Source organism: Anastrepha obliqua, chromosome 4, assembly GCF_027943255.1.
Source record: "Anastrepha obliqua isolate idAnaObli1 chromosome 4, idAnaObli1_1.0, whole genome shotgun sequence".
NCBI lineage: Eukaryota > Metazoa > Arthropoda > Insecta > Diptera > Tephritidae > Anastrepha > Anastrepha obliqua.
The window spans coordinates 8,861,930-8,868,080 of record NC_072895.1 but is presented as its reverse complement, the minus strand read 5'-3'; positions in this window follow the sequence as shown (position 1 = coordinate 8,868,080).

Below are 6,151 nucleotides of genomic sequence, written 5' to 3'. Positions count from 1 at the left end.
CGGAAATGGCATTCCACAGTGAGGGTCCAAAGAGTGATCCCTAAAGAACACCATCAGTGACTTTGAATGTCTTTAGATGCGTCATCCGCATCATACGCTTACCATGGCTGATCCAACTCTTAGCAGCCTATCATCATACTGAATAAATATAGCCTTTAATTTTTCATTTATGCTGTTTTATTTATAGTAAAGTAAAATTCCATCCGCTCCATCACAAAGCTCAACATTTATTCCATCCGCTAGCAGCAATTTTCCTGTCGTTTTCTTAACGACATTACATAAAGTATTTCAGTAGCGCAGGTAAACAGTTTTAGACGGAAATGAAATTTCATTAAAAATACAAACCCACACACACACACACCCTAGCATGCGCACATGTAAATTGAGACAAATGCAAAATGTCCAATTACGCGTTGCGCGCTCTCACAAGCAACCACATCATCCTTCCGGTTTCCGACAGCATTTCTTTTTACATAATATTCCCGTTCGTATTACAGACACACAAACAAATACACCGCCAGCATAGTGGCTCTTTTTCTAATTATCAACTTTATCATCAACGTGGTCATCGTTATGGCAAATGTCTGTTGTTGGTTAGTGGGTTCGCAAGGATCTTTGAAGCAATGAATAGAAATCTATTGCAAGAGCGAGCCAGTGCGGGGAATGCAAGATGTGCTCGTACGTAGGAAGTTTGTATTCTTTAAAGAAATGGTTGGCGTGCAAGATATCCTTGGCAGGAAGTCGGAGGCGAGGGGCATTTGAGTCTCTTATATAATTAGTTTTGTAAGTAGATTTACATTATAAAACACATTATTAACAAGGTGCAGAAGATCGAGGTGGCCAAGATGAGAGTAGATGCAGTTGAAAATGTTGGCGAAGCGAAACAAAAGCAGAATAATATAATGTGATGTGGATGATTGTGGCGGTGAAGAGTGAAAAGTGGTAAAGTTTGTGGTAATAAAGTTGTGCATGAGGGAAAATAGCGTGAAAAATATATCCTTAAGCAATGTTTCATATCCCTTTCAAATTAAGAAAAGTTTGCAGTGCCACACACAAAGGCACATATGGAGCCGTTTTTTTTTCTTCTTTAGTCAGTCTTGCCACAGAGCAGCTATAAAACATGCATGGACGAGTGTAAGCTCATATGTAAGTGTATGTGCATATGTATGTATGTATGTGTGCATGAATGAATGCATTTTCCCTGCTATTATATCCATTTATGCCAGCGTGAAAATGAATGGCCTACTGAAAGCAGAGGCGAATTCGGTTTTTTAATTTTCTGTTTTTTTTTCCTTTTCTTGGTTGAATGAGTGAGCACTGAGATTCCGTTAACCATGGAGAATACACACATAAATACCTATGCCTGTATGTGCGAGTACTTGCTTGTATGTATGCACGCACATGCATGTCATTGCGACTTAATTGTAGGCTTGTATGTGTGTTTGTGTGTGTCGCACTACTGCATCTTTGTTCATTTCTCATTCACTTATCACACATGCGAACACATGCAAAAAGGACATCCTGTGCCGTCAGCAGCAACGGCAGTGTTAAATGAGAAGACAAATTTGAAACGACGCCTCAATGAAATGACTGGGAGTGAGAATTTCTGCAAGCTGCCTGCCAGCTGCAATTATAATGCGCGCGATATCCCTTACAAGCCACACACGCTTACACACATACATACACACTTATACAACTATGTATTTATATGCATACAGGCATACAACTTTTTGCGTTTGTTTGTGTCTGTGGCACATCGGATATACGGCAGGACATGCGACAGCGATAATGTGGCAACAGGCATGCAGCATCATTGCGACAACGATGGCGCTGACGCTGATGATTACTGTTTGAGCTGGCTGAGTAAAGACGAAATATTGCTGAGGTACAAAAAAGCATTGATGATGGGCACGTGGTGAGAAGGGCGGCAGTCGTAATGCCGATTGTGTAGCAGTATAGGTGACTGCAAATGCAGAAATAGCAGGCACATACAAGGTGGCGCAAAATTAAGCACCCAAGTTTCTTTGTGAATAACTTATATATATATTCCGGGTAGTTAAGTTTCAAGGCCCGGTATTGATTTTGAATAAAATACATTTTTTTTTTTATTGTTGTCCTTTCTCTTTATTGTGATAATATTAGTATGGCTCAATTACGCATGGAGCAAAATATCGGCCCAATCGCCGCCGCGGGACACCCCCTTCCGATGGTCAAAATTTTCGATGACGCTGAGGCATAATTGAGGTTCTATGCCGTTAATGTGCCGACTTATCTCACCCTTTAGCTCTTGAATTGTCGCTGGCTTATCGAAGTACACCTTTTCTTTCGAATAACCGCAAAGAAAGATGCCCAACGTAAGCGTTGACGTTTGGGTGTGGTTCACATTCAACATCGGCCCTTGAAATTTAACCACCCTTTATAATTGGTGCTTACACCCTTTTTCTGTGTTTGACCGAGCTCATCCTCCTATTTGTGGTGTGCGTCTTGATGTTGTTCCACAAATGGAGTGACCTACAGTTTTAAGCCGACTCCGAACGGCAGATATTCTTTTATGAGGCGCTTTTTCATGGCAGAAATACACTCGGAGGTTTGCCATTGCCTGCGAGGGGCGACTGCTATTCGAAAAAAAACTTTTTCTTCATTTTGGTGTCTCACCGAGATTCGAACCTACGTTCTCCGAATGATAGTCATGCATAAACCCATTCGTGTTTGAAGTGATGGAAGTTCGCGCGCTCCATTGCTTGCCTGCTTGTATGTGGCAGCTGCCTAGTTCACACAAAGATGATAGATTACTAGGTTTAACCTTCAGCTATGATGAAAAATGAAATTGAGCGTGCAACATCACCTGCCACATCATCGGGTATTCGGCGAAAGAATTCGACCCGCTCATTTCACAAGTATTCACCCACTCGTCCAATACATGGTGTACAAATTATTAGAGGTGTGCTCGTTATCGAGCTCTGAGTGGATTTGGCAGAATCAGCTGATGTACTGACGTTACTTGGTATGTGTTTACAAACAAAATTCCGATTATTTTGCTGATATATGAAAAAAATCAACCAATGATACTTCCTTGTCATTGGAACAACGACTGATTGAACGGGTGTGTGAATGCATGTGAATTGATCGAGCAGAATTGGGCTGCCGAATCTCCCAAGTGACGTGGCGGCCGAAGTTCAATTCACAATTTCCTTTTTCACTATAGTTAAAGAGCAAACCTTGTAAATTTATCATCATTGCCTTCAATCAGTAGTTGTTCACATGGCAACGAAGTAACATGAGGGTAGGCTGTGCTGATTTATTCCTATATTACCAACAAAATCTCAGTTTTTTCGTAAACAAGCTACTGTCATGACACTCAGTTACGTCAGCCAATCAGCTGATTTCTTCAAATTCGCTGAGAGCCGGTTAATGGCCTCATATTAGGAACACCTTCCAAATAATTTCCCCATGTAGTTCAAAAGTTCATGGTTCATGATTGACGTACGTTGCCACTTGCAAAAATTTTAAATCTTTTGATGGGTTATTCATTGTGTGTCACCTTGTAAATGCTCAAAACAAGTATAGATGTGTGTGAGTATACGAAGCAATTGAAACGATGCAGAAGGATATTTTATAATAAATATGTAACAGGAAGCTGTCGCTGCATATGGGATGATGTTAATACTCTGCGACGTGTCAAAATGCCATCCCTTTGGTTGAGTAGTGATTTTGCGCGCAAGAATATTTACGGTGCTAAGTAAAAGACGTCGAGCCAAGAATTTACTTCAGTTACGTCAATGGTAGGATGTCATAAATGATGCCCAGAATATCGGATATAGCCAGGAACTAGAACCATTAAATGCATATAATTGGGACATAAGAGTCTTTGGACGCTCAACTCTAGAAATGAAAAAACCAAAAACAGATATAAGGAATCTCCGAGGTTTAGTTTGTGCATTAGAAAATTCAAAAACAAAACTCAAACACACATATTTGTAAATATGTAAGTTATGAGTCTATGAACCTATTTTTATTATACAAAAAAAAAAACTGTTTATATTACTCAAAAATCTTGCAACCTGGGTTATGTAAAAATAAATAAACAAATAAATAATAAATATTTAATTTTTTGTTTTAGAAAATATTAGAATTTAAATAGACTGGCACATGAGCGATTCCATTTCGAGTATCCCAAGTATTTTGGCCTTCGTCGTAATGGTAATGATTTGTGTGCAACTGCTCGTCGTAGATTTTGTTTGTTTGATGCCCCAAGTGAATATTTGATTCGATCATGGGTGGAACAAGTTCGGTGGCAAACAAATTATGCCGAGGCCCAGCTGGGCATTGAAAACACATGAAATTATTAGACTCGTCCACGCAAGTTTGCACGTCAATTCACGTCGGTAGGTGCGCAAGAGAGCGGGTGTGCTAGAACTTCCCAAATCGGTTGTGCATGAAATATTGAGGAAGGATCTTAGAATAAAAATTCAAAATTCAAATAGTTCAAGAGTTCAAGTCTAAAGGCTAGTACTCACTTCACTGTTGTGAAATTATGCCAATAACTTTAATGATCCAAATGAGAAGAAATGTTAATTTTATGCGCATCGCCGCATAAGCAATTGGTTAATTTTGGTAAGAAAGCTATGTTAAACAAATTAATGCAAATATATATTGACATCAAGAAATATAAACAGGATCTACTTACACTCTTTGCGAAGACTTTTCTTTCTTTCACTTTAAAGTGCCATAACTTCGCTCAGATACATCACTCGCATTCGAATTAAGTCTACTCTGCCGTGAAACACGAACTAAGTAGGTAGGTAGGTAGATGAAGTGGTTGAAGTACCACTCTGGCACTAACCAGGTAGCATTAAAGCGGGCTTTGATACCATTATGAGACCTCCAACAGGCAGATATCTACAGCCAGCCAAATTTGTTGATAAAATGGAGAAGATTGACGGGCTTTAGGTTGGTACACTCCGCTAGGCTGTCGAAGAAACGAGCACCCAGTGACCTTAATCGTCTAGCTGCCAAACCCGGACATTTACAAAGAAAGTGTTCAACGGTCTTCTTCTCTGGAAGATCCCCACATCTTCTGCAATGGGGGTAATGACAAACCTAGCTTGTCCTCGTGTGTTCAATGACCGGTAAACATCACTACGAGCTTGGAAATTGAATGGCATGGAGGACTTTCTGAGTGCTCCGTATAATTCTCTGGGGCCAAAGGGTTTTCGAAATAGTGCATGAAGAAATAGAGCTTCATCTTTTCTGCGCTTTCTTGAAAAATAAAACAACTTGTGCAATTCCCCTTTAACAACAGTCAAGGCATGCTGATGACCGGATAGGAGGTCTCGGAGGCCAATTCAGTCCCCTTCGTGGCAAGTTCGTCCGCAATATAATTTTTATCTATGTTCCTATGTCAGAGACATGTTACCTGCACACCCAAGTGATTTGATCTCCTCCTTACAACCGTTTACTAGTTTAGGGCTGCACCATGGGGTCGTCAGAGCCTTAATCGCGTCTTGACTATAGGAGAAAATGTTAATATTATATCTCCCTCGCTCCCACATTCCCTAAGCATTTTGCATGCCTGCAAAGACTTCTCCCTGAAAAACACACTAAAGGAGATAGATAAATTAACTGATTTAGTGAAAACGTCTGCTCCGACTCCGGATTCCATTTTGGAGCCATCAGTGAAGTCAAAGGTACCAGCATCGGTACAGATTTTCCCCCCGGTTCCAATCCTACCTACTTGAAAAGATTGCTTTGACACGACCATCAAGCTCCAGTTTGCGGATAGATCTCCGAAGTTCAGATAAATAAAGTGTTAACTACCCAAAAATGCTACCACGTCCCTTGAGAGACTACCTCCAGAAGTCAACCTCCTTTAACCTGACTGCACTTTGAGCTGCGATGGAAATAAAGTAAAATAGATGGCAGGAATGTGCCAAACGACATTCAGGGCAGCACCGGGGAAGTTTTACATGCTTAGTTCTAAGCTTAGATTGCAATTTGCGTATAGATTTATGCGAGACAACGTTGGAGTGAGTTCGTAAGGTAAATACTATCGTTAAAGAGAGGTAAATACTATACGCAGGTGAATGTGGGAAGCATTATGGGCATCCCACTGTGAAACTTTCAGGGACTACTGAGCATAGTCTCGGCTATT